General features: G+C 35.9%; 1 long non-coding RNA gene across 1 annotated transcript; it reads right to left on the bottom strand.

The window, feature by feature from the left end:
* Positions 1 to 2,742: 2,742 nt before the first annotated feature.
* On the bottom strand, positions 2,743 to 14,430 carry LOC103677543. The gene is made up of 3 exons (XR_572433.1): positions 14,323 to 14,430; positions 11,058 to 11,241; positions 2,743 to 2,818 (listed from the first exon to the last, which is right to left on the bottom strand). It is a non-coding gene; the product is annotated as an uncharacterized LOC103677543 (long non-coding RNA).
* Between the last annotated feature and the right edge of the window lie 140 nt (positions 14,431 to 14,570).

Below are 14,570 nucleotides of genomic sequence, written 5' to 3'. Positions count from 1 at the left end.
GTAGTTTCCAACATTTGCTAAATTTTCCAAAATTAATTAAGTAAATAATTAAGTAACTGAGTAATCAATATACTGCCTTCAAGTCTCAGCTTTTCTTGAGCTGGAATTGGTACAGAGCAGGTAATGGGATTCCTCAGTGGGTCCTCTATACTTATTTCTAAGACGGACCTTCTTTATGTATGTATTTCTACTAAGGCTTCTGTTACTTGTTGTGATCCTTATGTATTTACATATGTGAAGACAATAAATTCATTGAGATTAGAGCCATTGTCTATTCTTATCGCAGTCCTAGAAACAGATTATAATAGTGTTTAGAACACTCTCGGGGTGAGATAAATGTTTGTCTGCTAAATTAACAAATGAGGAAGGAATTCAGCTGAAAAAGAAGAACCTTAAAAAAAATGACTGAGCATTTACAAAAGCAAAGTGGACAGTGCTGATAACTTTGGGCAATATCATATTTTGCAAAGAACTTCCCCTGAACAAAGTCAATTGGCTACAGGCACTGGATATGGATGTTCAATTTCGTTTTTCTTAAAGTAAAGGGCACATTTCTATCTTTCAAACAAATTGGTGCAATTACTGGAACCAGATAGAATTACACTGCCTGCTATTGTATGTGCTCAGTTTCCCAGAATACGGAATATACCTTCAGGGATTTATTAACAACTTTCTATAGTCAGACTATTTTAATGTTATGAATGCCCTGGACACTGAATCCTCAAGGTATAAAAAGAGTTTTATTTCCAGAAGTTTTTGCATAGCACTTATAATTGTGATAGGAATAATGCAAAATTTAACTCGTAAATGTTCGCTGGCCTTTTTTCCTTTCCACAAATCCTCTGAAGAATATGCTAACACTGTCTGATTTGCCTTCCGATCCTTATCCTGACATTTGGGATAGTAAATTATGGCTGGGGGTGGGGGTAGTGCAAAGGAGGGGAGTGGTTGAATTAGAGAAATGGAGATGTAGAAGGATTTTACATTTTATGGGCAGAGCATAACTGGCAGGAGAGAGAAAAATAGAACAAAAAGAAGAGAGAGGGAGAAGTAGAAGGTGAATACAGATAAACTACAAATAGGTTTGTAGAGTTTGGGAGGGGGATTATTAAGAGACTGGGTCATCTGCAAAGTAAGGAGGGACTTAGGGGAAGCAGCCATGGGAAAGAGGATTTAAAAATATTACTGAACATAGGGGCACCTGGGTAGCGCAGTCGTTAAGCATCTGCCTTCGGCTCAGGGCGTGGTCCCGGTGTTCCGGGATTGAGTCCCACATTGGGCTCCTCCGCTGGGAGCCTGCTTCTTCCTCTCCCACTCCCCTGCTTGTGTTCCCTCTCTCGCTGGCTGTCTCTCTGTCAAATAAATAAATAAAATCTTTAAAAAATATATTACTGAACATAATAAATATGTTTCTCTCTTAGCAGAATTTCAGAATACACATTTCAGCAATATCAATTGTGTAAGCATTTACAAACATCGAAGAATACAGTCATTCTCAACTTTTAGAAAATCAAAAAAAAACCCCAGTCTTATGAAATGCACTTTTACTGATCTACCCCCCTCCCTTCCTTCCTTCTTTCCTTCCTTCTTTCCATGTTTCTCTATTACATGAGTGAATACACATGAAGTCATTCAAACTGCAATATACCAAACATTCAATAAATGGTATAGATTATTATGTGCCTAAAATACAATGTAAGGAAGATTTCATAATCCTTATTAAATCAGAATAAAGGAAACATGACAACAGTTTCATCTTTAGAAATCTTTGATGATGATCCACACCATGGGAAATATCATGCCAAATCTTAAAATAAACCTAAACCCATCACATCTATTACATAATTTACTTTTTAACCTATACAATTGATAAAATATGGGAATCTGGCTACTTAGAGATGGAATATGTGTGTATTAATTAGAATAACAACATTTTCTTTAATTTTACCAAACTATTCAAAAAAATAGCTCACGGATTGAAAAATGAACATTCTCTATGACAAATTAAATACAAATTTTCAAACTGGGACTTTTGAAATAGCTAATATTAACCACTAGTAACAAAGCTAGATTATCTTTTCCATCTATTCTCTACTCTATCTTAATTTGATTCATCATTTTAGCAATAGCTTAAGTTGAACATTCTTTATGAAGTCTCCTATAATGAATCTCTCTGCTGAAAGCTGATAGCCCTTCTAGACTGTCTTTGACTCTTGTAATTAAGCAAATGCTGACTTAATTTTTTCATATATGTGCGTGTATTTGTTCTTATCTTGTAAACAAAATTATAAATGTCTTCAATGAATTTTTTTTTTCACACAGCAAATAATCAAGTGCCTGGCAAATGGTACGCATTTACTGAAAATTTTTGAACTCATCTAAAACTTTCTCCATTTCTCAACTTCCATCTTTAATTAGTTAAAAATGTCTGGTCACTTTTACTTCTCCAATATCTGTCAAAGCACTCTCTTCATCTTCATTGCTGTTGTCATCGTGTTATATTTTTATATCATCATTTCTCACAAGGGCTATTTCTAGACATCTAATTGGACTCTCTATCTCCTTCTAGTCTGTCATCCAGTCCCTAGTTAGAGGTAGCATCTTAAATTGTAAATCTCATATTTATCCTCTCTGGGATTAGTAAAAGATGCTACTGTTAAGAAGATTTGAAAGCACAGAGATTTGGAGAAGATAAAAACTCATTGTTCTCTCAAGTAATAAGGTAATACTCACAGGGTAATCTAATCATTCAGGACCTTTCTTTGTAGTGTTCACCATTCACTAGGATGTCACTTCATTCACACCCCTGTATCTGTTTCTGATATCAGGAAAAGAGAAAAAGAGAATGGAGAATAAGCAGCTTGCTTTTCAGACATGTCCTAGAATTTGCACACATATCTTCCCTTCACCTGCCATCGACCAGAATGTATTCACATGGCCACACTTGAATGCAATTTCTAGCTGATAAGTAATTTATTTCAAAAGGAAAATTCTTCCCCATCCAACCCCTATAAAGACAAAATCTTTTCATATACAAAACATATCCTCAACATACACACACACACACACACACACACACACTCTAGGAAGAAATCCCAACATCCTATCCCTGTCAAGGTCCGTTCACAATCTCTGGATGAGGAACAGTCTATTCTATCAGGTCCAGATGTGGCTCCTTAATGTTATGCTGACCTCTACTTCATGGGTTTATCTACTTCCCATTATGCCTAACTTACAATGGTCGAGTATGAGCAGAGTAATTGCATTAAATTCTTTACTCAGAAAACAGAAAGAATGAGGAACACACAACAGTCACTGTTCTTTAGTGTTATCAAATTCTGCTTGGCAAAAATTGTGAAGAATAGTTCTTTGGCAGCTGCTGAGACCGTCTGCAATCTCAGTTGCTGCTGCTTGTTCATTGTTCTCTGTGTCTACCTCTGTAGTTGCCACTGGAGAGTTTGCTCTGACAAGACCTGCCCAACTTTGTCCTAGCATAGATTTGTGCTGGGGGGGAGGGGTTTAAGAAACATAGACTTTTGCAGGCCAGGATTATAGTTTCTCTGGCAACATACTTCAGCTTTGTAGGCTTCCAAATGTATGCTTCCAGTTAGTTCAACATACAAGTGCCCTTAGCCAAATACTTCATACGCATGTTTCCTAAGCTTTACATCTTATGCTGAGAATATTCCCCTCTCCTTCAAGCTATTTGTGATTACCTTGATGCCACTTGAAACAAGATGCTTTGTGAAACTGGAAAAACCAGAATCTAATATTTACTACTGAGCTAATTCCCAATGGGTAGCAAAGGACATTTAAACAGAAGCTGTGAGACAAGCTTGAGGTCACAATGATAAATCCTGCTGTTTGGGGTTAAAAAGTAAATGGTCATCCCAACAATGCAAAACCTCTAACGATTAAGCATTACAGTACAGGGCATGGCAGAATCTTCCGTAGAACTGTATCTTTTGCCATCTCTGCTTCAGTCTGATTCTTTTATAAATTCATATTTCTGATGATATCTTGCTAACTGCTCTAAGATGAAAACCAAAAAAACCCAAGAATATTCTAACATTCGCTAACCACTTCTAGAGCTACAGATTATGTAGGAATGTGATCTGCCTTCCAAACTGTTATAGAATGGTTTAACATTTTCCACTACTAACCAGAGTGAAAAGCTTTCCAGACTATGGTGTCTACATTCTTGTTGTCCAGCTTGTGATTATGAAACCAATGCCATATACTTTAGGATTTTATTACAAAAGCACCTAATTGCTAGATACCATTTTTTTCCCTATCACATGGGATGGAAACTAAATTTCTACAACTAATAGACCACCAAATACAGTAGTTTATAGAAAACAGATGTTAGTATCTTTCTCGACATAATAGTTCAGGGGTTAGTGAAAGGTCCAGAAAGAATTAGGCTGCTCCTCCAAAAATTTTCCATGGATTCAGAGTCCTGTCTTCTTGCTCTCTTTTTCTCTCAGGAAGCTTTCATACACATGACTGTAGCCAGCTCATCAAGACCAGAGTAACATTCAGGTCCTCAGGAAGGAAGAAAGGGAGTGGAGGTTAGCAACTGCTTTTTAAGGCCATGACTTAGAACTTGCACATGTTACTTTTTCCTCATATTCCATTGTCAAGAATCTAATTTCATAGGTATAGCTGTGTGAAGGAAGAAAGAAATATGGTCCTCTAAGTCTTTTCAGCTAAAAGATAAAAGGGGAGGGAAATTCTATTGATAAAGGAACAAAGGGGAAAACAGATATTTGAGAGACAGAATATAAACTCAAATCCTAACACTTTCCATTGCATTTGTTCCTGACAAGACAAAAGGATAATACACAAACTACTTAGCATGGTGTACTGACATCTCCATGGTCATTCTTTACAAATAATGAAGCTGAAAGGGTGAAAGAGTTTGTCATATATTTCATTATATCAAATCACTTTACCATTATTTCATCTGTGTCTTCTGCTGTGACAATGAAAACTCATAACAAACTTACTGTACTCTAAAGTCCACACACAATCCCTAAATACAAGGCATCTTAATTGGTAATAATTGCTAATTAAATGGAAATTACTTTAGCTGAGTTCATGGAAGAATTATGGTAGAGGAAAAAATAGCAAAAACCACTGTTCTAGGTAGGGTGACTTCTATGAAATCTATTTCTCTGAGTTATTTATTAAAGCAATTTGCCATCCAGAACTACCCTTTGTCTCTGTCACACACTTGAGGGAATCAGCCATTATTTTAAAGTAATGTTGAGACACAAGATGCCACTTACCATAAAAATAAATATTTTACTCTGTGAGCAGAGAGCAATGAGTTGGAGGGCTCAGTCAGGACAGAGAAGGTAGGTTCAACTTGTTCTTTGATAATACAGGTTGATGCGATGGAGTAAGTCCAAAATTCCTTTGGTTTGAGTGAATTTGCCTTAAGATACTGGACTTCGTTATGGTCCAGTTTCAAACAAGGAATCCTGAAATGTATGTGGCACAATTTTATCATAGGAGGGTTCTTTCCTGTGAAGGAAGGGATCCTTCTGCTTCTTAAGAATACTGCAAATGCCCTTCAAGGAGCTGAAGAGGATGAATAGGTAAATTTTATATAATTTACCTTGGTTTAATGTACCTAACTGGTGTTCCTGATTTAAAGTGTTGTTTACATTTTTAAATTCTCTCCATTGTACTCTGCTCTGAATTAACATAAATGTCTATGAATTTTAACCAAGATAATTTATGTAAAAATGAGACTTTTAAATATAAGCCTGTCTTAAGTCATTGGAATTAGTGTGAAACCTTCATATTTTTATGTACCATTAACAGATGAAAATTCAAGACTTTTTTTTAGCTATGTTTAAAATCCATTCAATACATGGTTTTAAATCTGAATCAGATTTAAATCTTCCAGAATTCAAGGGGATTCTTATATCAAAAGTACATTATTTGATTCAAAGGACTTTATAAGTTAAATAAGGCTTATAAACTTTACCAGTCAACAACTATATCACAGAAAAGAGCATTCTGGCAAATTTAACTTTTATTATTTGTTAATATGTTGTGTTTTCAAGGCATGGAGTACTTGAACTCTAATTACTTGTATAAATTTTGTGGTTTTCTTAGAAAAGTTTTTTATCATTTAGTCACTTCTGCTTCTGTTGAATACAGAATGGAAAAAAAGATAGTTTTGTTTATAGTTAATTTTTATATTTTTTTAATACTTGTACATATTTTAAGCACAAATGTATGATGAAAAGCTTATAATAGAACTTAGCAGTAACCTGGCCATCCATTCATCTGTTCCATACATACACAGAAAAGTAGTTTGTCCTTTGAGACTGCTGTTTTCAACTCATAAAAACTATTTAGAGAGAGGTGGGCTTTTATTTCCCTATTTATTAATATTTTTAATGTGCCAATAACCATTCATTATATATTATATTATCTATTGATTTGTTATTATTATAGTTCTACACTCTTATGTATTATTTTGGAAGCCCCTTGTATTTCTACCTCCTGGTTTGCCTTCAATCTTTGGTTAAGCATATCTTCTAATAGCTTCCCAAGAAAGGGTGAGTGGGGAATAAAATGTTGAAATTTCATTGTCTGAAATTATCTTTATTTTGCTCTTTTCCTTGGTTTGCGGTTTTTGTAATTTGAAGATTTTAAGATAAAAATAATTTCGTATCAGATTTTTGAAGGCAGTGTTCCATTCAAACTTGATTCCCGGTGTTTTTGAGTAATTTAATGCTATGCTTGAATATTTATCATGATCTTATTTTTACCTTGTGAAATTCTAGAATTGACTAGTGAACCCTGGTGATCTAAAATTTCAAAATTATGCTAATGATGCATCTACTTTTCAATTCATCGTATTTGGAGTTGGTAGGCTATTTCCACTCGGAGTTTTATACCTTTGTGTTCTAATAAAGGTTCTTGTACTATTTCACTGGAAATTTCCTCCCCACTGTGCTCTTTGGAACTCTTATTAATCAGATGTAGCAATTACTTCTTCAATCTTCTAACTTTTCTTCCTTATTTCTCAACTTTTTCTTTTCTTTTATCCTTTGAAAGATCAACTTTAATTTCTATACCTAATGAACTTTTATAAAATTTCAGCTTTCATAATTTTATTTTTGAGAGAGAGATAAAGAGAGCAAGTAGGGAGAGGGGGGAAGCAGGGACAGAGGAAGAGGGAGAGAGAGAATCCCAAGCAAGTTCCACACCCAGCCCAATGTAGGGCTCAATTTCACGACCCTGAGATCCTGACCTGAGCTGAAATCAAAAGTTGGAAGCTTAACCAATTGAGCTACCCAGGCACCCCATCAGCTTTCATAATTTTAATTGCCAATTGATATTTCTTATTTTCTTTTGTTTCTTTTTATAGCAGCATATCCTTGTTTCACAATGCAGTATCTTTTCTCTCTGATAGGTGATCAAATTTTCTTTGAAATTTTTCTCTGTTGAATATCTCTCATGGTTTCCTTTGCTTTATTCCCCATTTACTTAAGAAGATTTTTTAAAAGAAATGTATACTTATGCTTAAATACCTGAAAAACTAATTGCAAATATTCCCTACGGGTGGACCGGGTTTGTCAAGTGGTGAAATCATTTGTACTCTTTTTACTTTGGGGTTTACTCATCACACTCAGTTTCTGCAAGACAATCTTTTAAAGACATTCTTTTTCTCCAGAGAGGGATCCTTTACGCTGTTGTGACAAGGTTGAAGTAGTGAGTGCAAAAGAAAAGGAATAAGATCAGGAAAGAATCCCACCTGCATTTTGGATCCTTGTGAGATCTGGGGCCATATAATTCATTGTGTTGACTTTCAGTTATTCTTTCTTGCCCCATCTTTTACCTCTGCTTTTCCCTGAAACCTTAAAGGTTCAGGTTCTTAGACACACTGCCTAGGACTGGTGGTGAAGGGGAATGTACCCGGGTCAAATTAGGGGTCACTAGGGACCTGGCCCCCATTCTACTCTATTAATAAGCATTCAAGCAATCCCTTTCTTTTCAGCATCTCCCTTCACCTCCCCCTTGTCTTCCACCAAAGTTGTCCTCTCCAATTTCTAAGATTTTAATTTCTGCAATGTGAAACAATTTGTTTCTCATATGTGTTATCCCCTGCAAGCCTCACTAATCTGTTTTTGCTCTTCACATAGGTCTGAGTTACAAATATCCTCCAATTTCATCAAATTTGAACATTATGTTATAATTATGTTTCTGCTTATTACTTGTGAGTAATTTTTGAGTCTACGAATGATGTTCAATATAAATAAGGACAGTTGAATCATTTGTAAGAAGTATAACCAATAAAATTATATTTATCTGTTCTTACATTGTCTTGCAGAACTAAAAAAATAAAAATCACATTCCCATTCAAGGGTTTTCCCCTCCCTCTAAAATAAGCAAACCAAAATCATGTGAGTTTACTCATCCATTCTATGGCTTTTTTTTTTTTTTTAACTAATGTGCCAAGCATTGTGCTGCTGACTGGGGATTCAAGGGTGAACAAGGTGCTTTGCCATCTGGTGTGGGGTGCAGACAATTAAACAGGCAATTACAAACGAGTGTGGACATAGAACAGTGTTTTATGGGAGCTCATAAGAACAACATCTGTCTCAGAATTACAGGGTCAAACAAGGGTTAGAACCTAGAGTGGAAAATTATGTCTAAGCTGACATTTGAGTGATGAGTACAAGTTAGCCAGGTTAATTTTGGAGGGAAAGAATGCCATAGCAGAGGTATGGAAAAACCTGAAGGAGACAGGTAACAGAGCACATGTAAAGAAATGAAGGAAGTTTAGTAAGGCTTCTGGGAACTGGCACTCAGAGACGAGGTCAGGAGAGAAGCCTGAAGAGGTGAGCTGAGGTCAGATTCTCAGTGCCTTAAAAGTAATGTGAGTGGGTTTGAATAGTTATTAAAGAAAATAGGGCATTCCTCTGAGGTGAAGTAGATGGTGCTGGGTGGGAGAAAGTGTTAATAAAGGTAAAAGATGTTAGCACATAATTGATGTAATCCAACCTAGATATATTGGAGGCCTCAAATAGAATTATAATAAAGATGATAGAAAGAAGTACATAGAGCAACACCATCATTTTAATAATGCACAATTAGAAAATTAAGTAAAGTTAAAATATTTTTTATTATTTCCCCATTTTTACTAATCGTCATGTTTAAAATTCAATTTCTTTGTTTTGCAAATTGTCAACAGCAATTGAGGAACAAGTTTGCCTAGCTAATGGAATTTTTAGGGATCTATGGCTTAATCTGTTAATTCTCTTGATCTCTCAGAAGAACAATCCTGGGGTGCCCAGGGGGCACAGCTGGTTAAGCATCTGACTCTTGGTTTAGGCTTAGGTTGTGATCTCAGGGTCATGAGACTGAGCCCTAATTTGGGCTCTGCGCTCAGCATGGAGGCTGTTTAAAGACTCTCTCTCTGGGGCGCCTGGGTGGCACAGCGGTTAAGCGTCTGCCTTCGGCTCAGGGCGTGATCCTGGCGTTATGGGATCGAGCCCCACATCAGGCTCCTCTGCTGGGAGCCTGCTTCTTCCTCTCCCACTCCCCCTGCTTGTGTTCCCTCTCTCGCTGGCTGTCTCTATCTCTGTCGAATAAATAAAATCTTAAAAAAAAAAAAAATAAAGACTCTCTCTCCTTTTCCTCCTCCCCACCCCAAATAAATAAATAAATCTTGAAGAAGCAGCAGCAGGAGCAGCAGGAGAAGGAAGAGGAAGAGGAAGGGGAGAAGAAAGGGGAGGAGGAAGAGGAGGAGAAGAATGGATGATACTGATGGGGCCTCTGGTACTCCCTCTCTGCTGAGTGCAATTTTCTAAGTATGTATGTAGGAGATTATACTTCATTGACTGTAGATCATCTATGGAACCAGCAGTTAATGAACTAGACTGTCAATAAGTTGTGAAACTCAAAATCAGTAGACTTTAATGATTTTAACTAATCAAAATTACCTCATTCCACAAAATGTCACATGCAGCTTTATAATTTCAGGAATTAGCATTTCTCTCAGATATAATATTTAATTGAAAATGTAGAAAACAGAAATTAACTGACAAGCAATAAACAATTAAAAAATTGTACAACTTAAAATGTCAGACGTAATCTTGATAAGTAAAACATGAGTTAAGGCAAATATAATAGACAGATTCAGTTAATATTCCATTATTTCAGAAATTAACAAATTAATCCAGAAATTCTTATTTTTACTAGGTTTCAAATTTTTGCTTCAGCATCATTTCCTTCCATAAAGTCATCCCCATGATGAGGAGTTATAGAACCGTAGGTATATTAGTAGGAAAAAAAAAAACTTGCCTTCACTTACCACCTACTATATGCTCAGACATAGTGAATAGGTTTTGAGAGATACATTTAAGGCATATTTATGTTATCAAGTTCCCAGTGGGAAAAAAATGAGATCTATGCTAGTCTACATATCATACCAATAAGAGAATTAACAATCACCCAAATCAGTAATTACCCTATTATTGTACAATCAGCAAGCATCAGAGCCAGGGTTTGGAATTAGGTCTGACTGCCTCCATTATTCATGCTCTTTCTACCATCCCCAGCTGCTCAAATTCTTTAAAATAATACCTTACTAGAGCATAAGTTGGAAGAACAATATTAACGGCTTTTTAAAAAAAATTTTTGATAACTTTCTTATTTTTGTGTGCTTTACTTCAGTATTATTTGCATATTCACTAACCATTTATTCCTCTATCAAAATTATTTATTGAATAAATTAGTATAATACATCGCCCCTGCCTTAAGGAAACTTTAAGTCTGACTTGAAAAGTTAATTAACATTGTGAGATGAGAATAAAGTGCCATCACAAGAGAGCATATTATCAACAGCTAATGACACTATACACATAGGAATGCTTCTGGAGTTTAGAAAAGGACAAGATAATTGTGCCTAATCAGGCATAACAAAATAATTTTTAAAAAGCAGAAACTTTATAAAAATAAATATTCCCCAACCCCTTCCAGGAACACTCCTGTAGACAGCCTGCTTAATGATTCCAAAATGCTTTTACCTTTCATCATTGATTGCTCTTTGGAATTTAATTCATATTGCATGTTTTACAAGTTGGATTCTGACATTGCATGTTGACATAAGTAGGCTCATGTACTGCTTCCACAAATTCACTACCATCTTCAGTACAAGTATGCAGAGTCACATGCTCCAATAAAACACAGTCCTCCTCACTTTATCAGACACTGTAGAAGAGAGTGGAGTGCAATAGAACAGAACACAGTAAGGCAGTGCACATCTTAAACAGAAACATGATAAGACAAATATCGTACACGGAAGCCCAACTTTATCAACATTTACATTTGCTTCATACAAGTCTCATAATGCCATCATCCACTCCTAATCTGTCCCTCTTCCTTTGCTTATCTATAACTTGCATAGTTAATTCAATAGAAAGAATTGTATCTGTAAAATAATATTTTCACACACACAAAAACAAATATTATAGCAATTCAGATTTTCATGAAATAAGCCACAATGAGGATAAGAAGATAAAACTACTTTTCATAAGATAATAGAAGAAGGGTAACTGAGAAGGGTGAGAATCCTCTCTGTCCTTTCCCATTTTATTTGACAGACTTTGTGGCTTGGTTTCCTCCTATGAAACAATACTATCTCAGAAAAGAGAGGTGCTAAACAGAGAGAAAGATTAAGTGAGGTGGCTGACAACATTGGGTAGGTTTTTGAAAGCTTGAAGTCACGAGAATTGGACAAATAAACGGATATCACCAATACAAAGTGCAACTAATTTTTAGAGATATGCTTCTCGGGTTCCTCCTCAGGCAATTACAGACTTAAGAGACTTCAGTGGAGCCTGGGTGCAAGGGGGGATAGATCTGAGGATCAGATCAGAAAACATTACCTTCATGTGGGGATATTTAAGAGAGAGGCTAGTAAAGGTTCGAGATTACATTGGAATGGAGTTGGTGTTACTCTTTCACGAAATCACAATTACAATTCCCATTTTGAATGTTTACTCCATGCCTGGTGGGATACTAGATTGTTACATTCACTATCTAATAATCCAACCTTCAAAACACCTTTATGATTAGGCATTTAACAACATTTTAGAAACAGAGAACCATGTCTTAGAAGAAGGAAGTAACTTTCCAATCCTAACCCAGACAGTAAGTAATAGAATTGGCGTTTGAACCTAGCTCTGTCTTATCCCAAATCATGTATTTGCCTTTCTACATTATGATGCTAAATCATCACTGAAATGTTGGCCCAGGCATTCTGTCCTAGTCAACAGAAGTATTCATGTAATATGAAGACACCTGGCTGGCTCAGCCAGTAGAGCATGAGACTCTTGATATGGGGTTGTGAGTTTGAGCCCCACACTGGATGCAGAGATTACTGAAAATAAGATCTTAAAAAAATAATAAGACATAAACATCTTTAATAAATATGTAATATTTTCTATTTGATTCAATTAATGATTTTTAGTAGGTATAATTTTGGATTTTCCTTCTTGAAAATACAGGCTACTGCTTATTTTTATTCCTGATGTAAATACCTAAAGGAACATAGCAGAAATGCTACAAACCTAAGAAATTTTCATTATTCTATTGAGCTTATAATTCTAATAGTTTAATATTTCAAGATGTTTTTAAGGAAACACAGATTTCACTGATTAAAGCTCTTGTTTTAATGACAAAATGATATTCACAAGTTCTTATTTGATCAAAAATTAGGTGAATTTCTAATGTAAAAATTTTGTTGTTAACTATTTACATTCTCACTTTGCTTTTGCAGACATATGCTGACATTTTGGCATAAGCTTGGGTAAGTTGGGCATGAGTACTATTTGTTTCCCTTCATTTGAATTTGTGCCAGACCCTTGAGTGAAGTTGTCCATTACTTTGTTAAACATCCTCGGTTCTTGGTCTACCCAGAACACCTTCAGTCACCAAAGGATTACTTATAATTCAGTGTGAATTGCTAATTATCCTCATTCAGTACACCCTGCCATTTTGCCAAGCTATATATTCTTGAAGAACTCCATCTGATATCAGAGACTACTGGATTGCTAAATATTCACCTGCCAGAATTTAGGAATTACTGAGCAACTGGTGAAAATTATTCTCAAAACTACCACAATAAATAAGGTGAAATTTTCTCTTAATGTGTTCAAGAGCTTAGCACCTTTATTTGCCTATTTTCTAGCACTTCATTAGAATAATGGGAGTTTATTTTTTCACTTTTCTCTGTTTCAGTAGATTCTCTTTTAAAGTCTAGGTTAATCTGTTTCCTCCATCTCCATTGGCTTGTGTCACCGGACGTCTTCCCTTACTTTTTTGTTACACCCTTACCCTTTATTTTCCCTTCTTTCATAAAATCTTTTTCTTCTTTCCTATTACCTATGACAAATTCATGTTTAACTTGCTACAGAATCTTCCCTACAATCTCAAAAAATATTCAGTTTAATATTAATTCCCTTCCCGTTTTCACAAAATATGTAGATTATTTAGAGGTCTAAACTGCTCTTGTCATTATTTTTCTGGCAAGGACAGATTCTGATACTTCAGACTCTGCTGACAACTTTTACTGCCTAATCCTAATGAAAATCCTCCACCTCTTATTGTTTGGCCTTTGTCCATATTTATTTTGAGGATTCCAACAAAGCAGAAAAAATACTTAAATAGTCTGTTTCCCACCAGAGTCTTCAGGACTATTCCATTTCCCATAGATACATTAAACCTAATTCTTTCAAATCCATCAGAAAGCTCATGATTTTAAATCATGATTTTAAAGTCCAAATCTAATTTAATCAGGGAAATTTGTTGAAGTCTTTCCCAAATGTATTCTAAAATAATTATTCCACAGCTCTCCTATTCAATAAGGGCTTACTAATTTTAAATAAATAAACTTGATTTCACCACTCAATATATTTTACGACTTTATCACAGATTAATTTAGACAATTATATTCTACAAGACATTACAATTAATAATGAAAATTGTATCGCTTGCTTTCTTTAGGCTGTTCCCAATGATGATTATTAAGATAAGAATTTAAAATTTGACAGCATACCCTCCAGAGCCTATATCTAGAGAATTACTATTTTTTATTCCTTAGAGCAAAGATTCTAGATTTCTTTCTTTCTTTTCCTTTTTTCTTTTTACAAGCTGTTTATTTTCCATCAACCTTATTTCCACTTCCTGTTTAGAGTCGGTGGAAATAGAGCTTCAGACTGGTTAGTAGTCCTCCCCACGCTCAGGCCTGAGCAGTGGGAGCTGCAGGCCAGGCCTCAGCAGGGCACCAACCTCCAGACAGGGCCAGAGGGCACCGTGAGCCTTCAGACCCCACCACCACCTCTGGCTGAGTAACAGCGAACTCTGGCGCTGGGGCTGTGCAGCTGGCCTGAAATTGGTCCTTGCTCACACCCTTCCCAGCAGCGGCCTGCTCTTTCTTGTCCGTCTCCTCAGGATCTGTGCGGAAGTAGAGCTCTGGCGTAACTTCCCGCGAGCGCTCAAGGGAGCCAGGACTGCACATGCGCAAGAGTTCCCAGCCA

Source organism: Ursus maritimus, unplaced genomic scaffold, assembly GCF_017311325.1.
Source record: "Ursus maritimus isolate PB19 unplaced genomic scaffold, ASM1731132v1 scaffold_10, whole genome shotgun sequence".
Classification (NCBI taxonomy): Eukaryota; Metazoa; Chordata; class Mammalia; order Carnivora; family Ursidae; genus Ursus; species Ursus maritimus.
This window is presented reverse-complemented; position numbering and strand designations above follow the sequence as displayed.